This window comes from Bidens hawaiensis, unplaced genomic scaffold, assembly GCF_021521415.1.
Source record: "Bidens hawaiensis isolate Kalapana, Puna unplaced genomic scaffold, B.hawaiensis_p1.1 tig00045960_1, whole genome shotgun sequence".
Classification (NCBI taxonomy): domain Eukaryota; kingdom Viridiplantae; phylum Streptophyta; class Magnoliopsida; order Asterales; family Asteraceae; genus Bidens; species Bidens hawaiensis.
Window position 1 is genome coordinate 24,459 of NW_027505955.1, and position 15,347 is coordinate 39,805.

The 15,347-nt window shown below is 33.7% G+C and overlaps 1 long non-coding RNA gene across 1 annotated transcript; it reads right to left on the reverse strand.

Annotated features, from left to right (window-relative positions):
* Positions 1–256: 256 nt before the first annotated feature.
* Positions 257–736, reverse strand: LOC143616132 (uncharacterized). Its single transcript, XR_013150606.1, has 3 exons — positions 612–736; positions 440–502; positions 257–304 (listed from the first exon to the last, which is right to left on the reverse strand). It is a non-coding gene; the product is annotated as an uncharacterized LOC143616132 (long non-coding RNA).
* Positions 737–15,347: the final 14,611 nt, after the last annotated feature.

Below are 15,347 nucleotides of genomic sequence, written 5' to 3' on the forward strand. Positions count from 1 at the left end.
ATACAGTATTCAGCTATTAAGCAATACTCTCCCAATTCCCTTACTCACACATTATTATCTTCTCCTACACATACTTATTCTCACGCCGGAGGGTTACCCCAAAGAGGACCCCTCTGTCCCTTTCTGAGGGGTAAGTAACGGCGTTGTTCGTTTTGTAGGTGGAAGAACATTGATCCAGACGAACCATCGGTGAAATAGCATAATCACACCCGAGGAAAGTAGATCTGCTACCAGTGAGTAGATCCACGTTTCTTCATAGTTGTTGCTCTGATGCAAAAGCGGATAACACCAAGGCATCCCATTCCTGTCATCAAGTATAACAAACAACAAAACACAAAAAAACTACGTTTATAACCAATTAAGAAATGTTGTCCAATTCATTAAAAACTAACAAATACTGCAAAACCAGGTAATAAAGCAAGAACAAACAAACACTTACATTCTGGAACATTCTAAGCATCCCAGGAATACTTGCAGCCTGCACCGGTCTAGGTTTCACTACCTGCATGCATATCCGTTAAAACTACATACAAGATTCCACGTGCTAATAATGATCAAAAAACAAATTTCGCAAAACCAAATTAGGCTATATAACTCCATGAGAAGCAAACCTTGCCAGTTTTTATCGGAACAAGATCATCCATGGTTAAAGCTTCCCCAGTTACCGGACATTTTCCGTAGTCCTAGGAAAACCAAATAACAAACTTCAAATAAGATCGAAACCAGTAATATTAAACAACAAGTCAACAATAAGCCCTTATCATGAATTTTGTTACAATCAACACCATTGTATTTACTTATCTCATAAACTCACTCCCTATATTCAACAACAGATGATTCACAGCAGCGGTCGATGACCTGTTGAGCCATTGTATATGAACATCAGGATTACAACGCAGGAAAAAATTATTTTTAAATAACCAAAACAACACATATTTCAAATAATCAAAACAACGCATATCTAGCATCAAAACACTGTTAGAAATGACAAAAAAAGGGAAAAAAAGTTCACTGACATTAACTCCCCATTGAAGATCAACTCTCTGTTGGATGTCTAGAAACTTCAAAATTCCCACCACCCTATCAAAGATTAGAAACAATATTATACAATTTCTTGTTCAGGAAAGAAAAAATAATAGTTTTCTTTTATAGTTTATTGATTATTAAGAATTTACCTTAGGTAAACACACGCTTTCAGTTGCACTGAGCTAGATTTTCAATGAAAAGAGACTTCCAGAACGCATTGTGTCACAAGCGGAGAGTATTCTAACCCGCGTTTAAAATATTACCAACAATAAAATAACCTTAAAAAATATGTTATACATGAATTTTCAGAAAAATTATGAGAAACAAAGAAACGGATAAACTTACCGGTGTCTTGTTCGCCATCATTTAAATTTGATTATGCTTTACTGCAATATGATTAAAGAACATACCCAAGTTATGCCTCATATGATTTAAATTAAAAAATAAATAAACACATAACATAAGTGATAATATAAAGTAAAACTCACATTAGTGTGACAATTAAGGGAAGCCCTTCAAGCTCCGCAACAACAATATTGACCTATACCAGATACATATAATAACAAACCATAAACACTTGGTTAAACATTAGTTTGACTGATTCTCATAAGTCAATAAAATCACTTGTTAAAGACGGATCGAGTATGTTAAAGTTATATATTGTCAATTATAATAAAAAATGATACACAAACCCTGATATTAAACTTCAAAAATGAAAATTTATATCAATTGCACTCAATCAGTTGGAACTGAGAGAGTAAATAGAGAAATCATACCAGAGCACCTTTTAAAAATGGTGACTTCATCTTGAATACGAATGGAGTTGCCTGGGGTTTCTTAGGTCTTTGGATCAGACATATTAGTCTTCAAAAGTTCACATATCCGGAGGGTGGTACCAACGGTGATTTGACCGTAACCCACCGCCGGAAAATAGATCTGACAACGCAACTACCAGTTATACCGCCAATCTAGTTAGCTTTTTTCTTTCATTTGCTGTTGATGCTGCCGGAACCATCCCCAGAGGTGGAGCCCTATTGCCGTAGAAGGAAGGGGTAGCTTTGTGGCTGCGGTGTTTGATGAGAGAGAAGCGAGGGTTTGGTTATCAGAGAAGTAGGTTTGAAGACACTGAGTTTCAAATTTTGAAATCCCTCCAAATCTCCTATATGCTTTGAGAGGCTTGTCAACTTGTAAAACTCTTAAATTTAAGAGTTTTATGTAAATGACGGTTTTGCCCTTCCTATATGTATTTTAATATATCGGGAAAACTCCCTTTCGGTTTGTTTATGGAAAGGCTTGTCATCTTCCTATTGAGTAAGAACTTTGCGCACATTGGGCTTTAAGAGCTGTAAATCTTGATTTATCTGCGGCGGGAAATAGTCGTTTTCTTTAGATTCATGAAGATTTGAGGAGCTACGGAACGAGGCGTATGAAAGAAGCTGGGAGTATAAGGAGAGGACAAAGGAACGTTATGATAAACATATTAAGGGGTCCAAAGAGTTTAATTATGGGGATAAGGTTCTTCTATATAATTCTCGGTTGAAGTTGTTTCCGGGTAAACTGGAATCTCGATGGGCTGGTCCGTTCATTGTGAAGGAGGAATTTCCTTATGGAGCGGTTGAGATAGAGGCTGACGATGGACATTCTTGGAAAGTGAATGCATATACTGAAGCATTATGTTGGAGGTCAGCTTGGTGACTGCGAGGAGGAGGCGATCTACCTTTATCTACCAGGAGAGTAGAGAATGAGTGCACACTCGGGACTTTTCTCGAGATGTAGAGTTTGTATAAAACTTAGTTGCATTATTTTCATTTATTTTTATTTTTATTCTTCTTTGTTTTATTTTTCTTTGAGTATGTTTTAGTCCTTAGAGTCTGTTTGATATCGGCTTTGGGTTGTTTTAAGTTTTATTTTGCAGGATTTGATTTTCACATTCGTACTCAATCTCCATTCGTACGAGGATTTTCTGAGCTTATCATATTGTAGAGGACACCCAGAAGCTTCGGCCGCAAATGAAATGTTATACGTTCGTCTTGGAACGAGACTTATGAAGATAACTGATTATTATCAGGGGAGTGTTCCATTTTATTGTTTTATTTGCTTAATTTTTTTATTCTACTTTGTTCTCTGTCGTTTTCTATTATTACATTGGGGACAATGTAGATTTTAAGTGTGCGGATGGGAACTGACATTTTCTTTTGGTAAGAAAACAAGTTTCAAATTTTTTTTAAATAAATATTATAAAAATTAAAAAAAGTTTCATAAAAAACAATAAAATGAAATATATATATATATATATATATATATAATGTTCTTGTAATTGTTTTTATGCATTAAACAGGAGATGATATTAATACAGATAAATTTTGACAACACTCATGAAAATTTTTATGAAATTTTAAAAGAAAAAGAGTTTTTAAATCAACACATACTGAACGGGTAGACTCCATAATTGATGTGTCAGTAGGCTCAGCCCCTTAAGAATGAAAGGACAACATGCTGGTAGACTTAATTGATCTTAAATTGCTTGATATTTAGTTGGATATATGTTAAGCTAAAAAATGGGATGAAATGCCGGGTCATACTCAAGCCTTATGTTTAGTTTAATCGTAATAATTATAATTTTATTGATATCGGAATAGACTAATCATACGATGCCTGGGTAGGTTTAAACATAAATTTCATACTTCTAGTTTTAGTGGTTAACACTTCATAGGCGTATGGTTTTATAACCCTAAATCATGAATTGATGGGATGCTCCAGGTTCGGACACCATGGGCCTTTATGCGGTATATCATTTAGGTATTCATATTTTCTAAGTGGATTTATAAATATTAAAAGATCTCAAAGAACAAACCCGCAGTTTTTCTGCCAAATATAAGTCATTAAACATGATCATCTCGTACTTCTAAGTATAAATACACTACAAAATTAATCATCCACGTTGTTAGTCATATGGGGTCCCCTTGCTCGCGTCCTATTACCATTAAAAAACGGACCACAAAGGACATGTCATATGTAAGTCTACAAATAAATTCATGCATATTCACCTATGGAGATGGACTTTGGGGTGTTGCTTGATAACGGGGTATGTCATGTAGCGGGGGACACTTACTAATTGGTTACTTATTACATACCTTAATCATATCTAATGGCTGCTAGGTAGACCTAGATGCTTAAGCATAGGTAGATAAACAATATCCTTGATCATCTTTAGCTATTCTTAAAAATGGTATAATATGTTTTGATCAACTAGATATAAGGTTTAATTCAAGTTCTGGTGGCTCAGTTCGGTAAAAACGTATAAAATTGTTTTGGTTGCAGGTCCCACTAGATAATATAAACTAATAAACGTGTCGCATCTTACTTGTCTCAGTAAGAATAAAATGGCTTGGATTTAAGTGGACAACAATACTGACAATCAACCGGATTTATCTTATTAAGCGAATTCCAATATGTGAAAAACTATCTGGTTTTCAGGGTTTAAAGTGGATAAGTATTTCGGAAATCGTGATCAATGTGTTCGATAGTTGTAAATATTGAAAATTAAAGAAAGTTCAAGATTTGTGTGCTTAATTTGTTTATCTCGGTGATGATCATGTGCAAATAACTTTTTCAGGGACGAAAAATGTTTAAGTGTGTGGATATTTAATGTGGTCTATAATATACAATTATTATATAAATATTCACTACACATTTAAGCGTTTTAAGTTAGTTTTGGTTTAAAATATACACGTGTTGGGTTCTTATTTAATGTTTAAGGGTTTCATGAGAAAACGAGATAAACTAGAGTAATTTCTTTTAAAAAACTTGAGACCACAAGTGGTTATTCTTATAAACTAGTCTAGCCTAGTCTAGCCTAGAATTAATGTTAATGTTAATGTTATAAACTAGTCTAGCCTAGATAATAAGATTGCTTTGGTCAAAATTTTTGATGAAACAATTAATGTTAAGGAACAGAAAAAAAACAAAAATCTTACGTTTGAAAATATAATAACATAATAAAAATATTTGGATTAAATGATTAATGGACAAGGTAAAGAACACATTGTTTGATACTGGGCTAGACTGGAAACTTAATTACTTTGTATGTGATGTAGGAATGGGCTGGTCCAAACGGGGTCGCAGATGTGGACCGCACTAGGTCATGAAGACTTTATTATAAAACTTGAGCGTGAAGGATAAGAATAGAGGAGTTGGTGTGGAAAACAAAAAGCCTACACACAATATCCGTTCTTACTTGCTTGCTACACTGTGACCGGTACACTTGCGGATTGTGTGTGGTTGTTTAGATGAATTCGGTAAAACTTGGTTATTAATATTAAATACACTTTTCACACATCAATGTACTTGTGATTTGATGTGTAATGCCCATGAGGCAGAATTTTGAATATGCAATCAATTTCTTTTAAGTATTGTAATTTACTGTTTTCAAGGATTTGATGTGTATTTTGAATCAAGGGTATGTAATCCGGATGTGTTTTGGTGCATCTAAGTTTGTACAATCTAGGGGGGATTGTTGGGCCTAAAGGATTGATCAAGGAAGATTGAAATCTTCTCACTCTCCCCATAAATATGCTATGTATGGAACTCGAGCAAACCAGACACTTCGAGCAAGGCATTTACTTATTCGAGCAAGGTATCTTATTCTAGTAAGGTTATCATCATTAATTCTTCTAAGTGTAAAGCTTCGAGCAAGCTGCACTTTTTCGAGCAAATTTGTTATTCAGTCGAGCACAGTTTGGGTTAGAGCAAACACTTGACATATCCTTGCTTAAGCCAAGTTTACAAATAATTTGGTGGGAACAGCAAAGATACAATAAGGAGATATCAAGCATACTTGTGAGAAGTTAAAAGATTTACAATAATGACTTCTACGAGCATAGTTCAATGTCGATCAAGCTATAGTACCTGTGTATACTATGTTTGTTGGAATAAGTATTAGGACAAAGATTGAAGAGATCAAGAAGAACTAGTTTGCTTGTGGGATATATCCAAGAAAAGTTAGGATATATCTTGAAGATTAATGACTACTTGAAGAATATTTTCGTAGGAAAATATTCTAAGTAAAAGTTTACTTGAAGGAACGCTCCGAGCACACTCGAGGATTACAAGGTCTGCTCGACAGAGATAAAGTTTACTCGAAGACCTGTTTTGACACTTGTGTTTATTTTAAGAATGTTTTACAATAATTAGGGTTTCTAGAAGGAATGTTAGGTGCATATATAAGATAATACTATCTCACATTTACGACAATGGCTGATTACACACCTTTTGAGACATACTGATTATTCTCTGTACGGAAGGAAGTCGCACTTGACATCCCACCTAAAAACCCAAAGACATTTTCAATTGTATCCTTCTGAATATTCTAACGGAAATCTTTTATAGTGAATCGTGTGTCTATTTTTCTTGTGTTCTTTCTATATATAGCAACATCCAAGTTTTAGTCGATTCTGGCGGCTATTATCTTGGGGTCTTTGCATCTTTTGTATCTCGTAGTATTCTTGTTGATTTAGTGTTTGTGTACGAGTTACAATAATGGTCCTGACACAATTACAAACGGGTAAGGTTGGCCCACTTAGGTTAGAGGGGCATTGCCCCTTGTTCTTACCAACCTCCGGTAGATGGTCCCCTATGCATTTCATTCTTTCTATAAGAACAAATACAATTATTAAACCAAATCTGACAAATGACGCACGTTGCACATCATTATTCAAACTTTTCTTTGTGTAACAACTAGGACTTTTTAAAATTAATATTTTAATTAAATATCCGACTAATATCGATGTACGAGAAATTCTATCACATTTATCAAATAAATTAACTAATATTATATAATTATAACTTTCGATATATTACAATTTTGGACCAAACTTAAACTTTTACCTCTTTATACTCCCACCTCTAAACCTTAAGGACTAAAATTGCAAATTTTATCATTATTATCATCCTAACCCGTTTAACCCAAAATCTGACCCAAACCCATACCCGTATTCGCAAAACCGTATACTTTTGGCATGTCTTGGACCACAATTATCGTCGTGTTTATGGAAATTGAATCAAAGATAGTCTAATACCTTCCATTATCGGCCTAACCGACGTTTCTATTATGTTAATTGAATCAAAAACGGATCTACGATTTGTATTATAACCAACCGACCCTAACCCTAAATCTTTATGCATACAAATGATCGTATAAATTCAATTAACATTGCAGATAGTATCTCTTCATCATCGTCGTCCTTAACCCTCAAATCAATTGAGTGTTCATCAACAGTTGATAGTCTGTTCATCCCTGTTTATGGTCGTCCCCTTTTTCGTTCAATTAGCCCAATATACGACGTGATACGGGGTAAATAATCTGTGACTATTGATCGCCACTGTTAGATTAATAATAACCCTAACATCAATCTGTTTAACATCAACGGATTTAACCAATTTGGATTCTAGGCTTCATAGATTAATTGGGTTTGTTTACTGATCTGTTTATAAATTTTCTTTATGTTGTTTTTATCAAATCTCATGCCAGCACAGTTGGTTGGTGTAATATTGTTAAGATTTGGTGCCTGGGGGTCGCGGGTTCGAACCCCCCCAGCCCGTGTTTTGCTTATTTGTTTTTATTTTTAATACATATATTATAATATTAATATAATTAATCAAGTAAAGTGTGTTACAAATATAATAATTAATCAATATTTTATAAAAACCGACATTTTAACTCGTTGTTTTTCCAAGTCCTTATTAAAACCATGTATATGTATATATATGCACATATGTATAAATATAATAAAACTTGGGATTTATATAAATAAAAACTGATAATTTATGTATAAGATTTAATTAACTTTTGTAAATATAATAAATGTATATTATATATATATATATATATATATTAAATGATTTAAATCAAACTTTTATATATTATAAATATATGATTTTTACCTAATAGGTTCATTTATAATATTAAATATATTAATTAAAAGTTCTATAAAAATAATAAAGGTATTAACAAATCTAAGTAATATGATTTTTATAATAATAATAATAATAATAATAATAATAATTAATCATCTAGATTCCCGACTGTTTATTAGATCCATTAATTATCTATATTTATTTGTTTTTGCGTCTATTCTTTATTAGGCAATAGCTTCAAAACTTGTTTTATCATTCTCATCCTTATTATTTTGTTATTCTCGTTTGCTCGTCTTCTAAGATTTGTATTTCACCCCCCTCTTTTTACTCGTTTTCCATGTTTTGGGGACATATGTGTTCATAGATATTTCTATATTATATATTACTCATCCGCAACTGTTTATCCTTGTGTGTTTATCAGTTTACCTAACTTGCTATTTGCTTACTTGCTTTATTTGAATGTTATTGGCTTACTTCGGCAACCGATGTCCATTTTTATGGCAACGGTTTAGTCCTTGCTTGGTAGCCAATGTCCATTTATATGGATTGGTTGATCCCTTTCTTTATGATTTGCTTTCTTTATGGTTTGATTGAATGTGTTATGTGCTATGGCTTAACTGTATATCTCACAGGAACAGTCAGCACTTTTACTTACTCAACATTGTGTTGACAAAACCTATTTTATTTTTAACGCATATGCAGGTTATCGTGTGATATGATTCTCAAGCTTGTATTTGAAGAAAACTTAGGTTGAATGCTAGGGAAGAAGATACAAGAATTAAAATATTGGATTTTGTTTTACTTGATTCAATTTTAATTTATGTACTTTGGTTAAATTGATGTAAATGATTATTTAATTAAACCTAATATATATTTTCACATTTAATATTGCATGATAGTACCTTTGAAAAGCTGTGAGCAATCAGTTCGCGCCTCGGCATTTCCGCCGTAGGTTGGGTGTGATAGATTAGTATCAGAGCCAAAGGTTTAAGATAAGTCGTTAGAAATTGCCTTAGACACATGGTTAGGAGCCCTATACGTGCCTATTTGTTTACCTTTATGTGTTCAATTTTAAATTGTTTACAACTTTCCCATAGAATTATTGATTAATTATTGTATTGTTATGCTTACACACGCAAACTCCGAGGCTATGCCTCAACATTCAAAGAAAACTTTTCAAAAATTAGATTGCTTTTATTTTCAGGAAATTCCTTAAGAATTCCCACCTGTTGTTTTCACTCATTCACCTTAGGGCTAGGTTATGTGGCATATCCCTCCGAAAAATGAAAGGGGAAGAGAAACTGTGAGTTGGGCATTGGAAAAACGGTTCCAAGAACCAAAGGTAAGACGCTATTCCTTACCTGGGTGATAACCTGACAACAGTACTCAACCCTATGGACCCGAGAGAGACTCATAGATGCCATATAACCGACACGCTAAGCTGTCATCCGTAACCATGTTAGTGGTTGCATTCCTTATAATATTTTTAAACCGAATTCACGGTGGTTCGTGGCTTAAATTCGGTAACCTTCCGATTATGGTTTTATGTTATTCTAAATAGTTAGTCAGGTATCCCGACTATCCATTTCTTAATTTGTTTTCGTACTTTTGTTTGAGTAATCAACGTGGTGATTCACAACATACTCCGACTACCCAATTTTTATTTCGATAGTTCGTTATTTAGTTTGGTCGGTTAAAACACCACGTAACGCTCATCGGGCCAACAAACTTCATTGCATTGTTAATTCGTTAATTAGTTGGGACAGTTAAAATATCATGTAACGCTCATGGGCTGTCAAAATCAGTTGCTATATTGGTAAATGTTTGTTAGGCCATTCAAATTGCCATGGAAAGCTCATGGGAGGCCAACATACAAACTTTGTTTCGTTAATTGTTTGTTAAGTTAACTCAATAAATCAAATTTTAACTTTTAAACTAACCTCCTTTAATAATCACGCATTAATCATTTTACTACATCAACTCATACTTATCTAAGCAATGTACCCCCTTATCTTGTAATCTTTAACGTTTATTCCTTAAAGTACGACACAAATTTCCCACCTCTAAAAGCAAAACTTCTATATATTATCTAAGCAATTAACTTTTTATTAGTAAATGATTTCCTCAACTTATTCTTATAAATCTCTATTTTTGATCTTCGTAGAATGTCTCCTCTAAGAAACCACCGTTATCCTCAATCGACTGATTCTCATCACCACCTTATAGCTGCTTGTATAGCCAAAGAGTTAACTGCTGCGATACATCAACACAACCGGTCCAACTTTTACCACTAGCATCTCTGCTGGTAACGACGAATCATCTACCACCACTCATCCTGACAACAAGAAACGTAAGAACCCAACTGCAACCAACCCTACCCAATCGCGAGCCTCTTCCTTTTGTCCGAAAAAAAGACCTTACCAAGGAGCGCACCCCATCTGCAAGACTTGCAACCGTCACCACCTGATCAACCTCAATTGTCGTCTTTGCACCAATTGTAACCGCTATGGCCATCTTGCTAATGCATGTTGTCAAGACCATAGTGGACCAACTTCTCCACAACAATTTGAGACGTCTATTTCTCGAAACAATATTATACCTCCTTCTCAGCCAGGTATTCCTAATACCCATGCTTGCTACCATTGTGGAGACCTAAACCATCTCCGTAATTTGTGTCCTTATCGTATCCATGCTCAACCAGCTCAAACTATGACTGCACCCTACTACTTGACCCATGCACACCAAGCTCAAACCCATCAACCTCATGTCAATCAAGGTCTCCCAGACTTAACCCAACAATATCAAACCTCGCAACCACAAGCTCAATTTTACCAGACATATTTCCACCAAAAAACTTCTTGCAAACTATTCAACCTCAAGTCATTCAATCTATTCCAAGTCATCCCACCTCGACTGCTTCAACCCTTATGAATGCCACTCCTCACGGTGCTCCAAGTCACATCAATTAAGCTACTCGAAGACCGTGAAGACTTTTGCCGTACCCTTTATCTATCTTTATTTATTTTCTCTTTTTCTTAATTACGTGTTGTAATGCCGCTTTATGGCCTTGAATTATTTTCCATTTGAACTATTTATCATTTATCATTTACATCATGAATAAAGTTTCTTTTATGTATATAGATTGTTTATTAAAGTCTGCCTCTATCCTACTTTATTGCCCTCATTCATCAAAACTCCTTTTATTATTCTCAACTATTAATAAATTATCTCTTTTCCAACTTTAAATACTTATACTTTTACAATTAAAATATGTTTTACAAATTTCCTAACTTTATTAAAAACCACTACAACTTTTGGAATTGTTTTATACATTTGGCGATTTTCTAGTGTTATAATTAAAACTCATTTAAACCTTTATATCTTAAAAATCATGTTTTGTAACCAACACAATGGAACGAGTTATATGGACCATCCGACGATCTAAGTAATTATGGGTCGACACGTAATTACCAAAGTCCTCGCATGGGAATCATAATCCGAATAATTGTGTGTCATAATATAGAATCGTAAGTAGTTGAGATAACAGTGCAACTGTAAGTATGATAAGGACATGGTGGATACGTCGCTGGTACATCCTATATATAAGTGCCCTTATCGGATTTTCATTTGAAGCGTTGTTTTGACTGTTCAAGTTCTGTATTATGATTTATTATAAATCATATTTAAAATTTTTTTACATCTTCTTAAAATAAAACGGTGTTGTTATAGTTTTCTTTAATTTCGGGAAGAAATTTCCAAAAGTAGGGGAAACTGTAACAACTAGGACTTTTTAAAATTAATATTTTAATTAAATACCCGACTAATATCTATGTCCGAGAAATTCTATCACCTTTATCAAATAAATTAACTAATATTATATAATATATAATTATAAGTTTCGATATATTACAATTTTGGACCAACTTAAACTTTTACCTCTTTATACTCCCACATCTAAACCTTAAGGACTAAAATTGCAAATATTATCATTCTTATCATCCTAACTCGTTTAACCCAAAATCCGACCCAAACCCATACCCGTAGTCGCAAACCCGTATACTTTTGGCATGTCTTGGACCACAATTATCGTCGTGTTTATGGAAATTGAATCAAAGATCGTCTAATACCTTCCATTATCGGCCTAACCGACGTTTCTATTATGTTAATTGGATCAAAAACTGATCTGTGATTTGTATTATAACCAACCGACCCTAACCCTAAATCTTTATGCATACAAACGATCGTATAAATTCAATTAACCTTGAAGACTGTATCACTTCATCATCGCCGTCCTTAACCCTCAAATCAGTTGAGTTTTCATCAACAGTTGATCCGTTCATCCCCATTTCTGGCCGTCCCCTGTTTCGTTCAATTAGCCCAATATCCAACATGATACGGGGTAAATAATCTGTGACTATTGATCGCCACTGTTAGATTAATAATAACCCTAACATCAATGTGTTTAACATCAACGGATTTAACCACTTTGGATTCTAGTGTAGATAGCTTAATTGGGTTTGTTAACTGATGGGTTTATAAATTTTCGTTATGGTGTTTATATCAAATCTTATGCCAACACAGTTGGTTGGTGTAATATTGTTAAGAGTTGGTGGCTGGGGTCGTGGGTTCGAACCCCCCAGCCCTTGTTTTGCTTATTTTTTTATTTTTAATAAATATATTATAATATTAATATAATTAATCAAGTAAAGTGTGTTACAAATATAATAATTAATCGATATTTTATAAAAACTGACATTCTAACTCATTTTTACAAGTCCTTATTAAAACCCTATATATGTATATATATAAATGCACATATGTATAAATATAATAAAACTTGGGATTTAAATAAATAAAAACCGATAATATATGTATAAGATTAAATTAACTTTTATAAATATCATAAATGTATATTGTATATATACATTTTTTAAATGATTTAAATCAACCTTTTATATATTATAAATATATGATTTTTACCTACTATTTTCATTTATAATATTAAATATATTATTTGAAAGTTCTATAAAAATAATAAAGGTATTAACAAATCTAAGTAATATGTTTTTTATTATAATAAAAATAATTAATCATCTAGATTCCCGACGGTTTATTAGATCTGTTAAAAATAACTTATTTGTTTTCTTTATTAGGCATTAGCTTCAAGCTTGTTCTACCATTCTCACCTTTATTATAATGTTTTTCTCGTTTGTTCGTCTGCTAAGGTGAGTATTTCACTCCCCTCTTTTTACTCGTTTTTCACGTTTTGGGGACATATGCGGTCATAGAAATTTCTATATTATATATTACTGAACCGCTACTGTTTATCCTTGTGTGTTTATCAGTATGCCTAACTTGCTATCTGCTTATTAGCTTTATCTGAATGTTATTTGCTTACGTGGGCAAACGATGTCCATTTTTTTCGCAACGATTTAGTCCTTGCTTGGTAGCCAATGTCCATTTATATGGATTGGTTGAGCCCTTTCTTTGTGGTTTGATTGACTGTGCTATGTGCTATAGCTTAACTGTATATCTCACGGGAACAGTTAGCACTTTTACTTATTATTATTAGTGTCTCAAATTTGGTGATTTACTCACTAAACATCGTGTTGACAAAACCTATTTTATTTTTAACGCATATGCAGGTTATCGTGTGATATGATTCTCATGCTTGTATTTGAAGAAAACTTAGGTTGAATGCTAGGGAAGAAGATACAAGAATTAAAATATTGGATTTTGTTTTACTTGATTCAATTTTAATTTATGTACTTTGGTTAAATTGATGTAAATGATTATTTAATTAAATCTAATAGATATTGTCACATTTAATATTGCATGATAGTACCTTTGAAAAGTTGTGAGCAATCAGTTCGGGCCTCATCATTTCCGCCGTAGGTTGGGATGTGACACTATGCAGCCGCAACAAAATTTTTCCACGACCTCCTTCATATAATTATGATGATTTGTTTCAGCAGCCTCAAAATAACTAGGGCCAGTTTTATGATCAACATTCTGATAGCAACTATGTTGGGGATTGTGTTGGTGCTTTGAGTAGGATACAAGAGATGTTCGTCTAATGCATCGCTAAAGATATCCAAAAGATGTTAGCTGACCATGATATCATCCAAAGAAATCAACATAGTAATCTTACAGATCTCCAACGTAAAGTAGAAAGCATTGCTAGGAGACTGAATGATGAAGAAGAAAAAGAAAAAGAATAGAGATTGAAGTTCTTGGAATATGTAGATGAGTCAGATAAGAAGATCATTCAAGTCACGGTGACATAAACGGACGTTGAATTCCCACCTCCGGTGTCAAAGGTTACATTTACTGATTACTAGAGCTAGATGAAGAAGAGTGGGCTGCTTATCAGAAGTCGTTAGTGATGGAAGATAAAGTGGTTGGGAGATTCAATAGAGTTAATGTTTTGTGTTAAGGAAAACGATGAGAATTAGTTGTGTGAGGAGGACGAGATTTTGTATTAGGAGTTAGAAGGTTTTCCTGAGTACGATTAAATAGGTGAGTTTGATTCGGAGGGTGACTTAGCATTTTTTGAAGCCCTACTAGAAGGTAAACTGAAATAAGTGATAAGCCCTACATAACACGAAGAAACTAAGTGTGGGAATCAACATGTGGAAGCTTTATTTATGGAAGTGGTGGTAGAGGAAGAGCACCACAACCAACCCAAGGAAATTATAATACATGTCACTCATTAATCAAAATCACGGAAGAAGGCGAAGAAAATGGTACAGGTGAACTAGATTTATTTGTAGGTAAGAAGATGGTCTACAGGGAAGGTGAATCCGTTGAAGTTCAAGCAAGACCAGTCTTCTCCATACATGCCATGCATTCGGTAGATTCCATGTAAATTTAAATTTTGGTGGTTTCACCCGTTAAGGATTTTTAAAAAAATTTTCAATTCCACCGATAAAATTTTAGTGTTCAATAAGAACCGGGTGGAACTGAACGGGTTAGATATGGTCCCGGTCAAAGATAAACCTCTTGAATAAGCTCAAGTGTGGGGAGGTTTCACGGAGTTTGTATAATTAATCGAGTCACTAATGTAGTTTTTTTTATAGTTTTTCTTTGTTTTTTTTATTTAAGTTTTGTAGACTGACGGAGATTGAGCAAGAAAATGGACTTCCAGGAAGAGTAGGGTGAAAAAGACAAGTGTGGGAATGGACCAGCAACGGAACCTTATACTTTGTTTTGTATTTTTGTTGTTGATTAATCTTGTCTTTTTGTTGGCATAGATGGTTTGGTGTGGATTTAAATGTATAATATCTATCAAATTGGTTGGTTTGATAAGATAATTTGTTAAAGTCTGTTTGATGATTTTTGTCGATTTCGTTCGTTCGTGTGAGAATGAGGTACTATTTTTTGAGCACGTTCGGAGTCGGAGGACA